Source organism: Odocoileus virginianus, chromosome 4 (assembly GCF_023699985.2).
Source record: "Odocoileus virginianus isolate 20LAN1187 ecotype Illinois chromosome 4, Ovbor_1.2, whole genome shotgun sequence".
NCBI lineage: Eukaryota > Metazoa > Chordata > Mammalia > Artiodactyla > Cervidae > Odocoileus > Odocoileus virginianus.
In genome coordinates this window covers 62,667,975-62,691,644 of record NC_069677.1, presented here as the reverse complement: position 1 = coordinate 62,691,644, position 23,670 = coordinate 62,667,975, and the positions used below count along the sequence as shown (strand labels likewise).

The 23,670-nt window shown below is 35.1% G+C and overlaps 1 non-coding gene across 1 annotated transcript; it reads right to left on the bottom strand.

The window, feature by feature from the left end:
- Window positions 1–16,127: 16,127 nt before the first annotated feature.
- On the bottom strand, window positions 16,128–16,234 carry LOC139034971 (U6 spliceosomal RNA). The gene has a single exon (XR_011487532.1). It is a non-coding gene; the product is annotated as a U6 spliceosomal RNA (small nuclear RNA).
- Window positions 16,235–23,670: the final 7,436 nt, after the last annotated feature.

The following is a 23,670-nucleotide window of genomic DNA, read 5'->3' as shown; positions in this document are numbered from 1 at the left end:
GCTATTTGCCATTCAGTAATGGGGCAGGATGCCATTATCTTAGTTTTTTTGTTTTTTTTTTGTTTTAAATATTTAGTCTTAAGCCAGCTCTTTCACTCTCCTCCTTCACCCTCATTGAGGGGTTCTTTAGTTCCTCTTTACTTTCTGCTGTTAGAGTGGTATCATCCACATATCTGAGGCTGTTGAAGTTTCTCCCACCTATCTTGAATCCAGCTTGTAACTCATCCAGCTCAGCATTTCTCATGATGTGCTCAGCATATAGGTTAAACAAACAGGGTAATAGCAGACAGGCCTGTCATATTCCTTTCTCGATCTTGAACCAATCAGTTGTTCCTTACAGGGTTCAAACTGTTGCTTCTTGACCAATATACAGGTTTCTCAGAAGACAGGTACGATGATTTAGTATTCCCATCTCTGTAAGAGCTTTCCAGTTTGTCGCGTTCCACACAAAGGATTTAGCGTAGTCAGTGAAACAAAGATGTTTTTCTAAATTCACTCTTTTTCTCTATAATCCAGCGAATGTTGGCAACTTGATCTCTAGTTCCTCTTCTTTATCTAAACCCAGCTTGGACATCTGGAAGTTCTTTGTTCACATAATGCTGAAGCCTAACATGCAAGATTTTAAGCATGACCTTGCTAGTGTGGGAGGAGAGTGCAATTATCCAATGATTAGCACATTCTTTGGTACTACCCTTCTTGGGAATTGAGATAAGAATTGACCTTTTCCAGTCCTGTGGCCACTGCTGGGTCTTCCAGATTTGCTGACATAATGAATGGAAAACCTTGATGACATTTAGGGATCTGAATAGTTCCGTTGGAATTTCATCACATCCATTAACTTTATTAATTTCAGTGCTTCTTAAGACCCACTTGATTTTGCACTCCAGAATGTCTGGCTCTGGGTCACTAACCACACCCTCATAGTAATCCATTTCATTAAGATCTTTCTTACACAGTTCTTCCATATATTCTTTCCATATCTCCTTGATCTTTTCACTGTCTACTGGGTCTCTACCATTTTTATCCTTTATCATGCCATCTTTGGTTAGAATGCTCCTTTGAAGTTTCCAAATTTCCTGAAGAGATCTTTAGTCTTTCCCTTTTTGTTGTTTTCTTCTATTATTAAACACTGTTCATTGAAAAATGCCTTCTTGTCTCTTCTAGCTATTCTTTGAATCTCTGTGTTTAATTGGATGTACATTTCCCTCTCGCCCTCGCTTTTCACTTCTCTTAAGACTTTAAAAGCCTCCTCAGGTAACAGCTTTGCCTCCTTGCTTTTCTTTTTCTTTGGGATTTTTTTTTTTTTTTAATGTGACCTAAATAAGTGTCTTAGGTGATATTCCCACAAAGCAATCCTGAAAGGGAGGTTTTATTAGGGAAAAGCTTTCTGGGAGTAGTGGCCATGGAGTAGAAGAAGTAGAAAGAGGAAAGAAAGTACCTAGGACCTTGAAAAAGTGAAAGTGAAAGTCAGTCAGGTGTGTCTAACTCTTTGGGACCCCATGGACTGTAGTCCTTGGCTCTTAATCTTGCAGGTTATAGGCCTGGAATATGAAATACCCATTCAAGTGCCTCTCAACTTGGGCAAAGAAGTAGTACTTCTACAAAGGCCTATTCTCTTCTTATAGTTTTCTTCTTCTTACAAAACACAGGTTCTCTTATAGTGATATTAAGTATTTGTTCCTCTCTGGTCTGCTTAGCCTCAAAAAGTCAAAGCATGATTTTAGATATTGGTTTCTCTGCTTCTGAACACTAAATTACAGCTAAGAAATGCTCTTAATATTATCACATTACAACAAGCTTGCAATTCTTACTGTTGATATTTTACTTGGGCTTCCCTCATAGCTCAGTCAGTTGTTATGCCCGATATCCGAATCCCCGAGCGGGAAGAGAGAAAGCTACCAAGAATCTGCCTGTAATGCAGGAGATGCAGGAGACATGGGAGATGTGAGTTCTATCACTGGGTTGGGAAGATACCCTGGAGGAGGAAATGGCAACACACTCCAGTATTCTTGCCTGGAGAATCCAATGGGCAGAGGAACCTGGCAGGCTACAGTCCATGGGCTTACAAGAGCCAGACATGACTTAGTGACTAAACCACCACCATATTTTACTTAAAATCAAATATTTAGCAAGTTTCTAGATTATTTAGTGAAATATTGATGTGTGTGTATGCTTTGTATACACTTAGCATGCATTGAGTACTGTTAATAATTACAACATTCCAATATGGCAAGATAGGTTTTCTTATCCTGAGTTTATAGATGGAGGTATTTAATAACAGATAAAATGAGTAACTTTCCCAGTGTATGTGTTTTCTAAGACTGTCATAGCAAAGTGCCCTTGGGAAGCTAGTACTAAGGTGTTGGAAGAATTGGTTTCCTTCAACGGGCTCTAAAGGGAAATCTGTTATTAATATGAGACTGTTCTAGCTGACAATTCTTGGCCTTTCTAGGTTTACAGACATTTCATTATAGTGTTCACCTCTGTCTTCACATGGCCATTCTCTTATAAGCATGCCAGTCATATTGGATTAGGGGCCAATCCTACTTAGATATGACCTCATCTTAACTAATTGGATCTGTAACTATCATTTTTCCATATAAGGTCATATTCTGAGGTACTGGATGATAGGATTTTACCATATCTTTTTTTTTGTGGGAGACATGATTCAACCCATAGCATCCATTTGCTGCAAAAATAAAGATTCCAAACCAATTTTGTGTGACTGCAAATTCTATGCTGTTTCTACTCTTGAAGTGTGAGGATGAAAACCCTGGTACTTAGGTAAAAACTACTTAAACATGAAAGAAAAGTGGAGGTAGATTTTTCCCTCTACTTTTTGTTCTAGAATAAAGGAATAAGTATAGTATTTTAAAATTTCTTCAATCTCGTAGCTACAGAACACTTTTTTTGAGCAAAATTAAGGGATAAATGAGTAAGGTTAAATGAATAGTATGAAATTTATTTGCAAAGCTGAGGACAAAACAGACTAGAGTGGAAGAAATGAATGGCATATAATTTGAGCAGACAGACTGTTTATTAACTTGTAACATTCCATAAATACTGTTTCACTGATTTGGTTTGCTTGAAGCTTGAATGCATATGAAGGAAAGAGTAAATCACAAGGAAATTGCTTGAAGGTAAGAAATGTGGAGGTAGATATATAATTTGCAAAAGAAAAAGTAGCAACAGGAAAAAATGATACCTTCTTAAGTAAAAGAAACACAACCCTCACAATTGTAAACTCATTTATTTCTCTAAATAAATTTTAAAAAAAAGTATAAGGAAGAAGTCAGCACATTTGTTAAGAAACAGGATGTAGTATTTAGAGTGAAATGATGTAATTTAGAGAGTAAAGACTGCCTATTTGCAAAACTGGATTGATGACTGAAATGAAAGGTTGAAACATAGCCTACTTAATAGTATATATCTAAAATAGCATAATACGTCTCCACAATTGGGTAACAAAGTATTGAATAAAATGAATGAAGGGATAAACCATTATGCATTTTCTTTCTAAGTTATGAAATCCACATATTGTTTTACTATAAAGGACATAAATAATGCAGTGTCTTTCAATACTCAGCTGCTTCAGTCGTGTCCGACTCTTTACCATCCCATGGACTGTAGCCCGCCAGCTCTTCTGTCCATTGATTCTCTAGGCAAGAATACTGGGGTGGGTTGCTGTTTCCTTCTCTAGTGTTTCTCAATAAATTCTTTGTATTTTTAAAGAGAATTATGAGAATTTAAGAGGATTAAGAGAATCATGTACCTCCATGAAGACTTGGGCAAAATAAAAGAATTTTCAATGTAATGTAATAGTCTATAAAGACCTATTTCTAAACCTCAAAATGTTTATAATTATAGAATTCAAATTTTAGCTTTAGTTATTATGAATACATGAATTTTATAAGATTACAAAAATTAATATTTTGTTTAGTTGCTCTTGAATACTAAAATAAAATTATTACAAGACAAATCTTATTTCAACACTACTTCAACTGAACTAGTTTGAAAGTAGACTTTTATCAGAGAATATGAAGCTACATATTGTCTCCTAAATATTATGGTAATGCTTTATGTTATGTGATACACATGTTTTTGAAGGGCTTCCCAGGTGGTGCCAGTGGTAAAGAACCCAAAAGCTACTGCAGTAGACATAAGAGACACTGGTTTAATCCCTGGGTTCAGAAGATCCCCTGGAAGAAGAAATGGCAACCCACTCCAGTATTCTTGCCTGGAGAATCCCATGGAAAGAGGAGCCTGGAGGGCTGTGGTCCATAGGGTGCCAAAGAGTTGAACATGACTGAAGTGACCTAGCATACACATCAGCATGTGTTTGAAAACATATACTAATTTAATCTTAATTAACAATGAAAAATACATTGATGATGTATAACACTTTCATAAGATATATTTAAGTAATTTACTTGGATCTTAAATTGGGATTGTGGCTGCCCATCCTCTTAAAATGGATTGGATTCTATTGATGCCAAAATTAAAGAAAATATATAACCTTTCAGGTTTTCTAAATTCTTCCGTCATTTTAAATTTATGTTAAAAAATTCTTAGTGCTCAAGTATTATTACTTAACATATCATAGCATAAAAACATGGGGCCATACAATATCACCAAGAGCTGGCTTAAGATTTAGACCCCAAATCATTTAAACTAAAGATTTCACTTAAGAGTAGATTTTTTTTTTCAATTTGGTGTTAGATATTAAATTGTGGAGTGATAACCAAGATCATTAAGTCATTCATCTGCCTCTGCACTGGGCCACATATTTAATCATCTAATTGGGAATAGCAATTCAAATTTTAAAATTTTTGTGAAGGAGACATTCAGATAAATTTAACATATAATACAAAAAGTAGTCCTTTCTGGGATGAAAAAAGAAAGATCTTCATTACAGAAGAAAGCTTGATAAGATATTTAAAGGAAAGATAGAATTACAAAAATAAATATTTTTCTACCCTTGATGCAGTATAATCTGGCATGAATCATAAGTGAATGATAAAACTGTTGGATGAAAGGTTACTATAGAACAGGATATTCATAGAGTGTCAGATATAATTCCACAGATTTTTAAATTAAGTATATCCACTAACTAATTACAAAAATGGAAATACAGTGGGGAAAATCCACAGTCATCTCTGCAACTACCTTAAGCCCAGGACCAAACTTAATATCATGTATGCTGGGGCAACTTAATATTGTTATATTATATTATAATATTAATATAATAATATATATTATATTTAATATGATCTAATGTGAAATACAGAGCATCTACTTTGAAATATTGTTTCCAATAGCACCTAGCCTGAATCTAATAAAATTTCAGAACTTACTTCCTATTTACAGTATTCAGGAAATCAAAAGAAAACCTTAAGCCATATTGGAAACCTAATTTTAGCCATACTGAAATTGAAAGAAAACCAATGCCATTGTGAAAAATTAGAAAATTAGGTGAATCTAGAATGTTGAAATTCTGTAAGGTGAATTACCTAGCCTATTTAAAAAAGAGAAAGAGAGTGAGTCATAATAGTCAAATGCAATGTGTGAATTTAGATTGGATAGCAAATTTAAATAAACAAGTGTAAAGTACATTTGGGGACATTTTGGGAAATCTGAATATAGACAAGATGTTAGATAACAGTTTAGAATTATTGTACTTTACTAAAACATGTTTTTGAGATTGAATTTACATAAGAGAAAGTCTTTATTTTTAGTAGACACATGCTTAGGGAGAGTCACTGTGCCTGCAATTTATTTTCAAATGGATCAGAGATAAAAAAGAATATACGTGTAGAAAGACACAAAGTAAACAAGGGAAAATGTAAATAATTGGCAAATTATGGTAAAGATAAATAGGCATTTATTGAGGCTTTTTTTTTCTGTAGGTTTGATAACATTAAAAATAAAAAGTGGGAGCATAAAGCCCTTTCTTTTATATCAGCTTAATTAATTCTGGATTATAAATGTTCAATTCCTGTTAGGTAAAGTATGAATGAGCAGTGATCCTTCATGGGCTAAAAGATTCAAGTAAAGGCTATGGCTTTTGATATGTGATACATTACTTGCTATAAATTATGTGGTCTTTCGGCTAGAGAGTAAAACTTTCCTTAGTGTATTATTTGGTTGATTTTTAAAATTAAATTACATTTATCCTAACCAATAGTTAATGTATCACTTTACATGGCATTTGTCTCTGCTCAGGAAGTTTGTACATTGTTAGATTCTGGCATTGTAAATTACTTTCTTTAGCTGTGCCCCATGTGACTGGAAAACTGCTACACCATAAGCTAAAGTAGCTATGAGATATTTGGGGGCAATTTCTCTCCTAACAAAAACCTGATGGACTCGTTATAAAAGTATTCTAACAAGGAAAAAAGTAGACATGATACTTGCTTGATAGAGAAGTAACTGAGATAAATCAAGCTCCAGTTCCATTCATCATTGGCAAGGGGCTCTTTTGGGAGTGGAAATGAGTTTTTCTACCTTTTCCTAGAATTTATAGGTTTCTGTGCTCATAGTTGGTCAAGAAAGGAGGTGAGTATACTGTTATTTTTGGTGCCATTGCCCTCTACACAGATTATTATACTTGTGTTTTATGCCACTGTTGTAGGAAGGAGTGCCCATTCCAGGCCCAAGAGTGGGCTCTTTTCTACCACTGGGAAATGAAGTGTCTGGGGAGACACGTGCTGACAAAGCAAGAGACTTTATTGGGAAGAAGCACCTGGGTGGAGGGTAGGAGGGTAAGAGAGTCCAGGAGAACTGCTCTGCCATATGGCTCACAGGGTTTGATTTTATGGTAATTGAGTTAGTTTCTGGGTTGTATCTGGCCAGTCACTTTGACTCAGGGTCTTTCCTGGAGGCTTGCCCATCATTCAGCCAAGATGGTTTCCAGCGAGGAGGATTCTGGGAGGTTGGTAGGACATATGGACTGAAGTCTTCTCTCTCCTTTTGATGTTTCCTGAACTCCTGGCTGGTGGTAGCTTGGAAGTTCTGCATTCCTTGACAGGACATCCTATTGTAAGAAAACTCTTGCAAGTGGTTACTATGGTTCCTGGCCAGGGCCAGTGGTTTCAGACAGTTGGTTCGCCTAACACCACTGTTAGTAGTGCGATACCAAACAATGTAGTTGAATGTAGCTGTATTCTTTCCTTTATGTTCCCAACACAACCAATTCTCACACCAAAGTTACAGTAGATAACAGAAATGAAAAATCCAATTGATTGTAGTCATTGTATAATTACAAACCCATTGGGATCAACAGTAGCACTAGGCATGAAAAGGAGACTTCATTTATTTGTAAAGGGCTTAGTGAAAACTTTCTATGTGCAAGTCACTGTGCCTTCCATTATCTATAATCAAACAATGAATTAAAATTTGATTCTTGCTCTCCAAAACTTTATAATTAAATAGGATAACTTGAACACAACTGACTGAAAACAAGGAATTATCCAAGAAAAGTTGTCTGAGTACTACACAAACTTAGAATGTGAAGTTAAATCAATCTAGGAGTAAAAAGAGAGCAAAGTGGTAGCTTTTTCATCCAAATCTTGAATGGATACATGACAATGGAAGATGATGGCATCTTGAATAAAGACAAATATGTGTGAATGGGAACAATCAGGTGATTGCAGTGCCTGATTATCAAACACAATTTCAAAAATAGCATGCCATGGGAAAATTATGAAATAAGAATTATGGGTAAGAAATTTGAATTTTATTGTTCACACAAAGTAATTCTCAAAGTGTGATTGAGAATTGCATGCCTCAGATTTTATGACATACTTGTCAAATACACGCAAGTCCTGAGAACTATATTAAGAATTACCAATTCTTGGTTTCCATGTACAGGACTTGCAAATGAGCATGTATAAAATCATCTCTGTTGACTGTTATTCACACTAAATTTTGGATAATATTTCTTTAGTCATTGGGGAATCCCTGAAATACTGTGCAGAAATACATAATCATTGCTGGATTTTATGTAGAATGATCTGGCTAAACAGATGTTCTTGTTCAAAGACATTTGGGCCTTTTGATAATCCCAGGACAAGTTACTCTCAAAAAGGGAGGAAATCCTTTAAGTAATGTCCACCCGTACCTCCTATCATATCAGTGGCAGCATTAGATTAGAAATAGAGTGCCCAATAGATGTAATGTGCTTTAATCAGCCCAAAGCTGTCTCCCTCGCCCTGAGTCTGTGGAAAACTTGTCTTCTGTGAAAATAATCTCTTTAGCAAAAAAAGTTTGGGATCACTGCATTACAGCATCTATGAGAAATAAAAAAATAAACTGATTTAATCTACATCACAGCAATGAGAAACAACATTTGGACTTAAATAATTTGACAGCTAGTATATTAATATACTATTAGTACACAATATTAAAAAAGTCAGTGGACTCACAGACATAGGTAACCCATATGGCTACCAAAGGGTAAGGTGAAGAGGGATAAATTGGGAATTTGCAATTAACATACACATTGCTATATATAAAACAGATAAAAAGTAAGAGTCTACTGTATAGCACAGGAAACTATTTCTATATCTTGTAATAACCTACAATGGAGAAGAATATATATATAAAATTTGACCAATAGTTTAATCAAGTATCACTATGTCAGGTAATCAGTTTTGTGTTTAAGTTAATGATAATTGAGAAGGATAATATTTTTAAATACTGTGGTCTTTTTTTCTCCTCAAAAATATTTGCCACATTATGAAAAATGAATTCATATAAAAGTTAATTTGTATAAAATATTCTTCTAGTGCAAATGAAATATTCTATATATTATATCCTCCATAAGCTTACACACTGATGATGACAGGCAATCATAGAACAGTGTCTTAGGCAGGTAGAGGCACTTCCCTGGTGGTCCAGTGGTTAAGACTCCATTGCAAAGGGCACAAGTTTTATCCTTGATAAGGGAACTAAAATCCTGCATTACACATGGCATGGAATGTAAAAGTAAAGAAAGAAGAATAAAACAAATGAATAGGCAGGTAGGGTTCATGAATGTTCAGCATGAAGAATTTCTCATCCTCGAAGATATGATCAATGAGTGAGAACCAGGTGAAAGTCAGAACTAGGTGAAAGATCCATACAGCCTTACTCAACCCTGCCTGTGATGTTGCAAATCTAACACTCTGCTCATGGGATATAGAGATCCTTTTCCATTCTTTTTTATGATTTCTAAAATCATACACTCTTTAATTACTATTAAAATGTGAAGTTTAAAATAGCTGGCAGAAAAACTGTTACATACTCATGAAAACATTCTTAACATCATTTGGCAAACTTGTCTACTATTGTCTTTTCTCTCTTGTATTGTCTATTTCAGCTTCAGTGCCATGGCTTGCTTATGTAATTGTCTGCCTTCCCTTCTCTCTGGAATCTGACACTTCCTTCTCCCTTTGCTCTGCCACCTCATTTCCTTCATCCTTTTAAGCAAACTTTATAATTGAATCATCAATTGCCATTGTGTAACTTTGCAAAATCGCCCTATTAGAAAATGATCTTTCTGAAAACTCATGCCATTACAAACCATCTTATATCATTTGAAACAAGTTGCTTTATCTGATGAATGAATGACGTGTATATCTGATTACTTTTTTGAGAACATAAGCTCCCTGAAGGCAAGGGCAAACAACTTAACTGCTAAGTCCTTCACAGTCCTCGCTCAATCAGTTCAGTTGAGTCACTCAGTGTATCCGACTCTTTGCGACCCCATGGACTGCAGCAAGCCAGGCTTTCCTGTCCATCACCAACTCCTGGAGCCTACTCAAACTCATGTCCATTGAGTTAGTGATGCCTTGCTCAATAGCCATTCAATAAATATTTCATAAGTCCATGGGTTAATGAGTGAATAAGGTAATGGAGATCATAATTTCCATAAGGACTAGGGCACTATCAACTTATTAAAGGCTTTAACTCCAGGTTCCAGTCCCTCATCCTGACGAATGACCAAATGCCAAGAACATTAGAGAAGAAAAAAATTTCTGGTAACTAACAATTATTTCCAACATATGTTTCTAGGAAATTACACTTAAAATAAAACTACCAATCATTATATTTCCTGTGATAAAACATTACTGTAAATTTTTAACACTTATCTTTGTGTTGATTGACTTTGTCTTTACATTGGTTGCTGTGTTATTGCCTACCAGCATTCCTGGAATATAGTAGGGATGTTTTAGACATGTGGATAAATAAATAAATAAAAGAAGACAAATCTATGATAAGTTAGTGAAAATCATTTTACAATTTTAACATGTAATAGTAAAAAATAGAATAATACATCAAGAATCTGTTTAAAACAGAGTTAATCTTCAAATTTGAGGTTTGTTTTTTCACTTTAAAATCTCTTATTGAAAGCATATATTGAGGAATGTGAGCTCAAATGTTAGATCAGGTGGGTGTTCGTGCTGTGTGATTTCTTAACTAGACAAAATATTTAGCAGTTTTGGTTTTGATTTCTCTGTTTACAAAATGACAAAAGCATCAGCCCCTTCCTCTAGATTTTGTAAAGTAAATCTGACAATTCATGCAGACTATAAAGTGTATACTAACTGGTGTAATTGGTGATTTATTGAAGAATCACATCTTCATTCTACATTGTACAAAAGTTGTCAGAATATTGCATATAATTTGCAATGATTCAACTGGCCATGTCCACCTCTAGGGTAATCCAATAATTAACTACTTGATTAGCAGTAATTTCATGAAAATAACTGCATAAAAAAATTTAATATGGGACTCAGTACAAAAGCAGAGAAATAATTCTAATAATGATTTTGGAAAAATGTACAAGACACAAAATTTCCCCCAAGAGAATAAAATGTTTTGCCTCTCTGTTAAGTTGCAGTGGAATGAACCTTGTGCCTTGAGTCACTGGACCTGAGTTTAAATCCTGGTCTCAATATCTGTACTTTCTCTTAACATTCACATGTATCAAATCAGGATAACACTGTTTTTCACTGCTCTTTTATAAACTTAAACTTTTCCTTTCTTCTTCCTTCTTTTTGTTTATCCTTCTTTCCTTCTCTTTCCTTCTTCCTGCCCTTCTTTTCTCCTTTTCCTTACTTCTTGTTATTTACTTTTCAAATACTCCTGCTTTGTTCTAAGAAGTCTAATAGGCCCTAAAATATACACAGTGAAAATATAGATATCATCTTTTCTGTCCTTTGAACTAATAGTTTTAGTGGAAGGAAGGAATCTAAAGAAAAAATCTCAATAAAGCAAGAGATGAGACTTCTGGTACTAAGAAAAATTAAATAATGAAAAGGCCCCAAAGCTCTGAACACAATTCTGGCCTTCCCTGGTGGCTCAGATGGTAAAGAATTAGCCTGTGATGATGGAGACCTGGGTTCTATCCCTGGGTTAGGAAGATCTCCTGGAGAAGGGCATGGTAAACCACTCCAGTATTCTTGCCTGGAGAATCCCTATGGATAGAAGGAGCCATGGGGTTACAAAGAATTGGACACAACTGAGAGACTAAGAACAGCACAGAACAAACACTACTCTTTATTAGAAATACTGTGTAATCTGAAAATGCCCACTCTTGACAATGTGCAATTAACCTGTGCACATGGTATGCTAGACAAATAATGCTTCTTTTCAATGAGAAATTCCTTTGTCTGTGATAACTGGAATTGTGTCAGCTGTCCAGTTTCATCGGGCTTCTTCTTCTCTACTAATGGTAAGACATTGTTTTCATTGTGCTCAAGTGAGTGATCTTTCAGATACAGCTGTGTCAGTGCTTTCTCTTATGAAATATTTCAAATGAAAAATAGCATATTAAGAAAAATATAGTGACATTGATGTATCTGTTATCTAGCCTTACGAAATCGTACCACTTTGGCATATCCTTTTCAGACTTTTAAAGTAAATTATACAGTACAGTTACTTGAATACACTTTTAAAATTCTCTTTTCTATTCTCCTTTCTTGGTGAAATCTAAATTACATAATTATCATTTTTATGAAAATATTTGCAATATTACTATATTTTTTACAAATAATAAGTAGCATTATTTTGAATATATTTAAACTCTATTATCAATATTACATTGTATGCATCTTTATGCATCTTGCTTGCCTGCTTATTTTGCTAGTTATAATATATAATATGATGTTTTATAAATATATAGAAATCATACTTGACATAAATCATTATATGCATGTATACATGTATATACATATACTTCATTTTAAGGGTCATTTTCCATTCCATTACCTGATTATATCATCTATTTTTAAAACAGATTTTAAAATAGATCCATATCTATTTTTTATTGAAGGACGTTTAGATATTTTTCCATTTTCACTAGTACAAATCATACCCAGGTGACCATTGTTTTCTACAAGTTGTTTTTCTTTCTTTCCTCTCTCCTTCCTTCTTTCCTTCCTTGCTTCCTTTTCAATATGCAAAAAGAAGTCTCAGAATTGTGAAGCAAAAAGAAGGCAGATACCTCGATTTGTTCTCCAAAGATTGTATTCAATCCCTTTCACTATCCACACATGAAATTTTCTGTTTCTTCTCCTTATCAACACAAAGATGGTCACATTTCAATTATTTCCAAACTGATGAACATGAAGATGTAGCTTATGTATTATTATTATTATTTGTTGCCTTTTCCTTATTAAGATTGCATATCCATGTTTCTTAGTCACTTGCACTTCCACTTAATGAAACAGTTAATGTACTTTGCCCATTTACTTGTGAATTGTTTGTCATATCTTATTGATATGTTGGAGTTTTAAAAAATTACATGCGCTGGTCTTTTATGAACCACATAGTTTAATTATATGATTTAAAAATATTTTATCCCTGTCAGTGGTTTGTCATTCTCCTTTGTTTTAGTAACTTTTGATGAGCTGCAGTTTATTGTTTATGGAATACATGGTTTTGTGATGTTTAAGAAATCTTTCCTATTGTGACATAAAGTTATTTTACATTTTCTTTTAAAATGTAAACATCTGATAGAACAAATCTTACACTTGCTCATCTTCAAATTAGTTTTGGCTGTTCTGGGCCTTCGTTGCTGCCTGCGGGCTTTCTCTAGGTGCAGGGATTGGGGGCTATTCTTCCTTACAGTGCGCAGGCTTCTCATGGCAGTGACCTCTCTTGCTGTGGGGCACACACCCAGGCTCTAGGGTGCATGGGTTCAGTAGTTGTGGTGCACGGGCTTAGTTGCCCTGTGGCAGGTAGGAATCTTCCCGGACCAGGGATTGAACCTCATGTCTCCTGCATTGGCAGGTGAATTCTTAACCACTGGACCACCAGGGAAGCCCACTGCTGGATTTTTGAAGGAGAGACTTTGATTACATATTCATATTTTAGAAATGTTTATCTAATCTTCCCTTTGGCCATTTTCTTCCCCTACTCCTCCCTTTCTTTCTTCTCCTCCCTACTTTTCTCCATCTCTTTTGTTTTTCCAGCTTCTTCTTATAGAATTTCAGTGTTTCTTGCTTTTAAAACTTTCAAGTAGGCAAATTTACTTCTAGGATTTATGCTAATTGCATTTTGGAAGTTTTGATGTGTGATTCTTTCATTCTTGCTTATTATGTAATTTCTCTAGTGCTTTCTTCTTTAATACACAAATTATTTAGGATTGCATATTCAAATTTCTAAACATATACTTTTATAGTGTATTTGTAAATGTGGGTTTTAGCTATAATTTTATTGCTGATAACATACTGAATTTTATTGCAGTTCAAGCTTTTTGTTAATAGAATAGCAATTCTTTGACCTTTGATGAGATTTTGAATCTCTGTATATACTTATTTTCTTTTTTGGGGTAAATGTAAATATGTACTTGAAAAATATACTTTCTATGATTTATGCAGTGTGTATGTGTGTATGTAACATATGTGTGCGTAATTAAAGTTTTCCTATTTTTACTATGCTTTTTGCCCTACGTGATTTGTCCTCATATGATAGAATGCACATTAAATCATCAAGTTCAGGATTTACATATTTCTTTGAGTAATTTTCTTTCACCATTTGTGTTATTATTTTAGGTCTTTACAAGTTCATTATTGTTATATATGTTGTGTTGTGCATTTTGGTAGATTTTTATTATAATCTTCATTATTTGATAATTATTAGATTTCTATATTTGTATAAATTATACACATTTATTATTTTATAATGTCAATTTTTATATTATAAATATTTATATTGTTATATTATTGTTATAGTACATATTATAGTAGTATTGCCTTGCTTAACCTCTATTGCTTCTTTTCCTTAATTTTTAATATAAAATATAATATAAATATTTTTAATAAAAATATAAAAATTTTAATAAAATATTCCTTAATATTTTAGTTGATAATATTATCAGAGCTTTGTGCCATATCTCTACTACTTTACTTTTAGTCTAAATATATGGTTTTATTTTATACATCTTCTTTTTTTTCCATTTATTTTTATTAGTTGGAGGCTAATTACTTTACAATATTGTAGTGGGTTTTGTCATACATTGACATGAATTAGCCATGGATTTATATATATTCCCCATCCCTATCCCCCCTCCCACCTCCCTCTCTACCCAATCCCTCAAAGTCTTCCCAGTGCACCAGGCCCGAGCACTTTGTCTCATGCATCCAACCTGGGCTGGTGATCTGTTTCACTGTAGATAATATACATGTTTCAATGCTGTTCTCTTGAAACAGCATACCCTCGCCTTCTCCCACAGAGTCCAAAAGTCTGTTCTGTACATCTGTGTCTCTTTTTCTGTTTTGCATATAGGGTTATCATTACCATCTTTCTAAATTCCATATATATGTGTTAGTATGCTGTAATGTTCTTCATCTTTCTGGCTTACTTCACTCTGTATAATTGGCTCCAGTTTCATCCATCTCATTAGAACTGATTCAAATGAATTCTTTTTAATGGCTGAGTAATATTCCATAGTGTATATGTACCACAGCTTCCTTATCCATTCATCTGCTGATGGGCATCTAGGTTGCTTCCATGTCCTGGCTATTATAAACAGTGCTGCGATGAACATTGGGGTGCACATGTTTCTTTTGGATCTGGTTTTCTTGGTGTGTATGCCCAGAAGTGGGATTGCTGGGTCATATGGCAGTTCTATTTCCAGTTTTTTATGAAATCTCCACACTGTTATCCATAGCGGTTGTACTAGTTTGCATTCCCACCAACAGTGTAAGAGGGTTCCCTTTTCTCCACACCCTCTCCAGCATTTATTGCTTGTAGACTTTTGGATAGCAGCCATCCTGACTGGCGTGTAATGGTACCTGAGGTTTTGATTTGCATTTCTCTGATGATGAGTGATGTTGAGCATCTTTTCATGTGTTTGTTAGCCATCTGTATGTCTTCTTTGGAGAAATGTCTGTTTAGTTCTTTGGCCCATTTTTTGATTGGGTCATTTATTTTTCTGGAATTGAGCTGCAGGAGTTGCTTGTACATTTTTGAGATCAATCCTTTGTCTGTTGCTTCGTTTGCTATTATTTTCTCCCAATCTGAGGGCTGTCTTTTCACCTTGCTTATAGTTTCCTTTGTTGTGCAAAAGCTTTTAAGTTTTATTAGGTCCCATTTGTTTATTTTTGCTTTTATTTCCAATATTCTGGGAGGTGGGTCATAGAGGATCCTGCTGTGATTTATGTCAGAGAGTGTTTTGCCTAGGTTCTCCTCTAGGAGTTTTATAGTTTCTGGTCTTACATTTAGATCTTTAATCCATTTTGAGTTTATTTTTGTGTATGGTGTTAGAAAGTGTTCTAGTTTCATTCTTTTACAGGTGGTTGACCAGTTTTTCCAGCACCACTTGTTAAAGAGGTTGTCTTTTTTCCATTGTATATCCTTGCCTCCTTTGTCAAAGATAAGGTGTCCATAGGTGTCGTGGATTTATCTCTGGGTTTTCTATTTTGTTCCATTGATTTATAATTCTGTCTTTGTGCCAGTACCATACTATCTAGATGACTGTGGCTTTGTAGTAGAGCCTGAAGTCAGGCAGGTTGATTCCTCCAGTTCCATTCTTCTTTCTCAAGATTGCTTTGGCTATTCGAGGTTTTTTGTATTTCCATACAAATTGTGAAATTATTTGTTCTAGTTCTGTGAAAAATACCATTGGTAGCTTAATAGGGAAAAATATGGAACACTTAACGAATTTGCATGTCATCCTTGCACAGGGGCCATGCTAATCTTCTCTGTATCATTCCAATTTTAGTATATGTGCTGCCGAAGCGAGCACTAGACATGTCTTTGTAAGGCAGTGTATAGCTTGATTTTAAAAAACAACTTGAATACCAATGTCATATGTTAAGGGCATTCACCTACCTAGATTCTGAAAATATTTGGACTTATTTCTAAATCATATTTTCATTGCTTATTGAGTACCATCATTTTTCTTATAATCTTTAGTATCCCTTTATAACTTTTATGAGATTGATTAGAATTTCTATTGCTTCTTTTGTCTTTTTCAGCCTTTTTCTTTCTTTTTTTTATTTTTCTTTTCTTCTTCTCTTATCTTTTGTTCTGATAATTTAGAAGCTACAAAGAATGATATGTGTAAATTATTTTGCAATTTTTTAAATTTTACCCCATATAAGAAATTATAATTTTCCTTTAAATCTAAATTTATTCTACATGACTTTCCCATCCAAAGCCTGACAAGCTCTTATTATACTCTAACCATCCACTGAAAAATGTGTGTAATAGCATCATGCATCACTACTTTGAAATTTGTGTGAGTTTTTTAAACACAAAACACAGTTGTTTTGTAGTCAATAATTAAACATATTTATAACATCTTTTATCAAGTTTTCTTTTGCCCTATACACTCTTTCTTGCTTCTTATTTCATCTAGAAGGAATATGCCCATTAGGGAATTTTTTCATGAGAAGTCTTGTGTGATAGCATCACTATCTCTTGAGATATCGAAAATCTTTATTTTGTCTTCACACTTGAATGGCAGTTTGACAGGTTGTTATACTTTAGGTTAACAGTACTTTCCCTAACCAATGGGAAAGTATTGATTTACTCCTTTTTTAGCACATTTGTTAATTAAATTATCCTTTTCTTATAGTTATTTTTGGTATGCTATTTTTATTTTTGTTGATTTTTAAAAATAATTTTCTCATTCTTTCTCATGTTGTTCAATTCATTATGCTGTGTCTACATGTGAGTTTATTTTGATCCTGCTCTGTGCCAGGAACATACTTTCAAATTAAAAACTCAGCCATTGCCCAATTCAGAGCCTATTTGAAGGTATATGATGAGGCTTTTATTTATTTATTTATTTTGATAGAGGCTTTTAAAATTGTTACTGTTTGTTGAATTGTCAGTATCTTCCAGTTTTCTGAGAGATTGTGGCTATCCTACTGATATTTTATGAAATAAGTATATTTTTTATTTCATAGGTTTTTAATTCACTTTTTCATATCACTTGTTCTTATTTCATTTCTGCTAGTTTTGTTACAAAATTTCATGCTTTAGATTTTCACTGTTCATTCATTTCACAAGTATTTGTATAGAAGTTTGTCACTCATTTTATAAAATTAATTGCATCTGGAATAAGTATATGCTACATATAGTTTGAGTATCTTTTTTAGCATTATTTATTCCATGTGAGTTATATATTTGTTCATTTCAATTGGTTTATTTATTCATTTATTATCTAATTGATTTGATTACTCATCTCTTTGAGTTGTCTCCATCTATATCTGAAAGAAAGTGACAGTGAAAGTCTCACAGTCATGTCCAACTCTTTGCAACCCCATGGACTATATACAGACTATGTAGTTCATGGAATTCTCCAAGACAGAATACTAGAGTGGGTAGCCATTCCCTTCTCCAGGGGATCTTCCCAACCCAGGGATCTGTATCTATTCAAGCCCTTTGTTCAGAATCAAATATTATAATGATCTCTCCCAGTTGTCTCCCAAGTGACAGCCTTGATCACTGCTCAACATTTCAATTTCATTTCTAGAGTAACAGATCTGGTTGTTTTATTTTTAAGGATGGCAATTTTGTTTGGGTTTTCTATTTTTCTCTCTTATCTTTTGCTGTGTGTTTGATTCACATCAAAGCATGGACTTATTTTGGCATTTTAACTGAAGTCTTTGTGACTATTTTAATGGACTTTTGAGTCACCATATAATTTTCCTGATTTTTTTTTTATGGCCAATGTTATGAATCTTTGTCCAAGTGCTAATTATTATTTAGCACCACTTGTGGGAAAAGTGAACAACAACAACAGCACCTTGTGAAAACGTCAGCTGTCATAACGTTTTATAAATTACAAGGTTTCAATACAGAAAACTTCTTGCAGATTTGGAATTGTTGTTGTTGTTCAGTTGCTAAGTCATGGCCAATTCTTTGTGACCCCATGGACTGTAGCACACCAGGCTTTCTTGTCCTCCACCACCTCCTGGAGTTTGCTCAAAATCATGCCCATTGAGTAGATGATGTTATCCAACCATTTCATCCTCTGTTGCCACCTTCTTCACCTGTCTTCAACCTTTCCCAGCATCAGGTTCTTTTCCAATGAGTTTGCTCTTCACATCAGGTGGCCAAAATATTGGAGCCTCAGCTTCAACATCAGTCCTTCCAATGAATATTCAGGGTTGATTTCCTTTAGGATGGACTGGTTGGATCTACATATAGTCCAAGGGACTCTCAAGCATCTTCTCCAGCACCACAATTTGATAGCCTCAATTCTTCAGCTCTCAGCCTTTCTTATGGTCCATTTCTCACATCCATATATGACTACTCAAAAAACTATAGATTTGACTACATGGACTTTTGATGGCAAAGTGATGTCTCTGCTTTTTAATATGCTGGCTAGGTTTGTCATAGCTTTCCTTCCAAGGAGCAAGACTTTTTATTTCAAGGCTATAGTCACTGTCTGCAGAGATATGGAGCCCAAGAAAATGAAATATGTCACTGCAGAATTATAGTTCCTCAAATCATTTTGTATGTGGGAAGTAAAGTGAAATTTTTGACCTAAGATATACTTAATTTACCACTGAAAGTCATAAGAACTGAATTTATTATATAGAAATATTATATAAGGAAAGATGGACATTTTACACAGTAGGGCAGAGAATAATGGGGTAACAGTGTGGACTTTGGAGAACTTCAGACTCTGCGGTAGGAGACAGGTATCTACTTTGAACTTTGCCAGAGATCAAAAGAATCAAAACCTTCTCTGAAGATTCTTTAAAACCTTTGTTTCCTCATTTGTAAAATTAAAGTGTTGCATTACAGAATTTCTAAGAATTTTTCCAACTCAATATATGATCTTGATGTTCTAATTGATGTTATGCTTCTGAAATGATGTCCAACATTTGCAAATTGCTTTAATCAGAGTAGAAGCAATTTTTATAGTGGCTGTAAAGGGAGTAGATTCCAAATGAGGCATTTGGATTTACAAAGAAAAATAACGCAATCATGTGCAGGTAGAAAAATAAATCATGAAAGAAAAAAATAACCGCTGTCACAAAATAGTTCAATTTCTGAAGAGTTCTCCCCCACCCCCTTTTTGGAAGGGAATATTTCATCTGGCAATTGAAAAATACAGGATTGTGTTTTCAATTTTAAAGTTTTAAAACTAACTAAATGCTTACATTTTAGGCTAGCCTTGTATATATAAAGAATTCACAGTATTCAAATAAGCAGAGTTGTAATACAAGCATAACTCATAGGGTCTTCTATTCAGTGCCTTGTTCTTATGGGTATAGAGGGGAGTTGACAAACATGCACTCACTTTCAGAAAAGCTAGGGAAGACTATTCCAAGAATTTGGTTTTCTTCTTACAGAAACACAAACATCTTAGAAATTTAGGGAATTATACAGCGATTGCCATTTTTTGATAATTTACTTAATGAAAAGTATGTACAAAATGCTTTATTTTGTTTTATAGTTGAAATCTTAAAATAAATCCTCTTAATTTGCAGATGTCATGTTTTCAAAGAATCAAGAGGATGCAAAAACTTTAGCATGAGTACAAATGAAGGCCAGAGTCAAGAGCAAATCATGTTTGTATCTTTAATACCTATCATAATATTAGTTATGTTTTATTTGTTGAATTTAAACTCTGAGAGTGCAAGAGTAAAGTGCTAGTGACATTAAAATTTCATCCATCTAAGAAAACACACAGAAGACTTTTGCTAGGCTTCTTAAATATCATACAGGGTCTCTATGTTTGATAACTCAAACTATTTTATACTTTAGAAAGGTGATTTTTGCATACTTTATTTTGTGAATCACTTTCAGAGATGCCTAAAGTAAGATTCCAAGATAAATAAATAATTTTTCTAACAACAACAACAAAATGTTCATTTTTAGATTGGACAAATAGCTTCACATCAAATTAGGTTTTGCTGCCAGTGAGTCTGTGACTTATTTAACAAAAAACATATTTTTCAGAACTTTTGGTTTTGGAATTTTGGATAAATGATATCTGAAATATCTATATTATATTTAAAGTGCAGAGAACTGGAAGGAGGAGAGTGGAATACAAAAGTGTTTTTGAAAAGATCTATTTGTATTGCATAAAAAATATCCTGTAAGTCAACAACCCCTAAGGATCCTAATGTGTTTAGCTGATACAGTTCCACATCTGTTATGCCCTCTTGAGACACAGCAAAATTGTAAAGATGACTGCTTGGGTGGATATAGTGGGGCAATGTATGTCAGGAAAGAGATTTTTTTTTTTTTAATATGAAGTGAACAACCTAGAAGATAACAGACCTAGGGCCTGGACTTTTTCAGAGACAGACAGTGACAGAATCCACAGAAATCAGAAAAGCAAAAAGATAATTTTTAAAAGCTTAAAAATTTATGAGTCATCATTAAAATATCCAGGGCCACTCTGTGTAGTTTGGGTTGTCACATTGCTCATGTTTGAAGTCCCATGAGAGCAAATCCAAATAGAAAGATAAAAATTCCTCCAAGAGAAAGTGAAAGTCCCTCAGTCATGCCCCACTCTCTGCAACCCCATGGACTTTAGAGTCCATGGAATTCTACAGGCCAGAATACTGGAGTGGATAGGCTTCCCTTCTCCAGGGGATCTTCCCAACCCAGGGATTGAGCCCAGGTCTCCCGCATTGCAAGAAGATTCTTTACTAGCTGAGCCACAAGGGAAGTCCAAGAGGAAGAGAAGAGGCTTTATTTTCTAAGTAAATAGACACATAAGCTTAAAAGAAAAATCAAAAGTAGTTGACACATAAACTTGTTTAACTGCAGAGGGAACTATGTTCAATGAATACACATAGTGAAAATTTCTGACATATGCACTTTTCATTTTTCTGCATATAATTTGAAATTTTATATCATGTAGTCAGTCTAAGATCATGGTATCTGGTCCCATCACTTCAGGGCAAATGGATGGGGAAACAATGGAAACAGTGAGAGGCTTTTTTTGCGGGCTCCAAAATCACTGCAGATGGTGGCTGCAGCCATGAGATTAAAAGAACTGGCTCCTAGGATGAAAAGCTATGAACAGCCTAGACAGCATATTAAAAAGCAGACACATTACTTTGCTGACAAAGTCCGTCTGGTCAAAGCTGTGGATTTTCCAGTAGTCGTGTATTGATGTGAGAGTTGGACTATAAAGAAAGCTGAGCACCGAAGAATTGATGCTTTTGAACTGAGGTGTTGAAGAAGACTCTGGAGAGTCCCTTGGACTGCAAGGAGATCCAACCAGTCCATCCTAAAGGAAATTAGTCCTGAATATTTGTTGAAAGGACTGATGCTGAAGCTGAAACTCCAATACTTTGGTCACCTGATGTGAAGAACTAGCTCATTGGAAAGGACCCTGATGCTGGGAAAGATTGAAGGAAGGAAGAGAAGGGGCTGGCAGACTGTGAGATAGTTGGATGGCATCACTGACTCGAAGGACATGAGTTTGAGCAAGCTCTGGGTGTTGGTGATGGACAGGGAAGTCTGGCGTGCTGCAGTCCATGGGGTTGCAAAGAGTCAGACATGACTGAGTGAACTGAACTGAATGAGTGTGGAACTAAAGAGCCTCTTGACAAGGGCAAAGGAGGAGAGTGAAAGAGCCAGCTTAAAACTAAATATTAAAAAATCAAAAACCATGGCATCTGGCCCCATTACTTCACAACAAACAGAAGGGGAAAAGGTGGAAGTAGTGACAGATTTCCTCTTCTTGGGCTCCAAAATCACTGCAGACAGTAAGTGCAGCCATGAAATCAGAGGACAGTTGCTTCTTGGCAGGAAAGCAATGACAAACCTATACAGTGTGTTGAAAAGCAGAAACATTACTCTGTCAGTGGAGGTCTGTATAGTCCAGGCTGTGGTCTTCCCAGTGATCATGTATGGTTTTGAGAGCTGGACCATAAAGAAGACAGAATGCCAGAGAATTGATGGCTTTTAACTGTGGTGCTGGAAAAGACTCTTGAGAGTCCACTGGACAGCAAGGAGACCGGACCCTTCAATCTTAAGGGAGATCAACCCTGAATATTCACTAGAAGGACTGATACTGAAGCTTCAGTTTTGGTCATCTGATATGAAAAGATGACTCACTGGAAAATCCCTGATGCTGGGAAAGATCACAGGTAGGAGAAGAGGGTGTCAGAGGATGAGATGATTGGGTGACATCACAGATGCAATGAACATGAACTTGGGCAAACTCTGGGAATGGTGAGGTACAGGGAAGCCTGGCATGCATGGCGTCCATGGGGTTACAAAGGGTCGGACACAGCTGGGCAACTGAACAACACCAAGTGACTGTTAATACAAGTTCCCTCTCCATAGTTCAAATGCAATGGCAAAAATGGAAGAAGGAAAATTGCACTTATATGGAAGTGATGTTCTCTGAAGTGGAATCACTCATTTAAGCATAAAAAGAAGATAAAACGTAATAAATAGAAGATACTGTGAAAACATAAATGATTCCTTGAAGATTCTATCTCCTCCCATTAAGTGGTATTATCCTTGTTTAACAATAATGGATAATATGCATGGAAATTTTTTTCTGAGTCTGATGTTTTGTGATTCTATCACAAGGTGTAGTGTTCTTTGTTATCGTTGTTTAGTCACTAAGTCATGTCCGACTCTTTTGCGACCCCATGGACTGTAACCTCCTGGGCTTCTCTGACTGTGGGATTTTCCAGACAAAAATACTAGAGTGGGTTGCCATTTCCTTCTCCAGGGGTTTTGTCCCACCCAGGGATTGAACCAATGTCTCTTCCATTGCAGGAGGATTCTTTACAGCTGAGCCACCAGGGAAGGTTGTAGTGTTCTTTACCTTATCATTATTAAGGGAACTAGCAGGGAGTCATGTGCTAGGGACTTGAGATATTAAACTGGGTGACATCTCAGGCTGAACACTTCCGCTGATCATGACAATGAAGGAGCACCACGGTCTGAAAGGGGAAGTCAGTGTCTGAAGAGCAAAGCTCTGTGAAGGAGCTGTGACCTATAGTTAAAGGGTAGAACTTACCAGTTAGACAACCCTTGGTGAATCATCAAGTCTTCTGAATCTTATTGCTCTTTTGAAATAGACTAACTCACATGCCTGCACCTGAAATCATCTTATAAATTGAGAAAAACAATAATGACAATAGAAGGTGATATAGGTCTTATGTTGACCTAATGGAAAAGCATGATGGTGTAGCATCTCTCAGTCTGCTTCAGGTTTTGGTTTTTCAAGCAACCATCTTC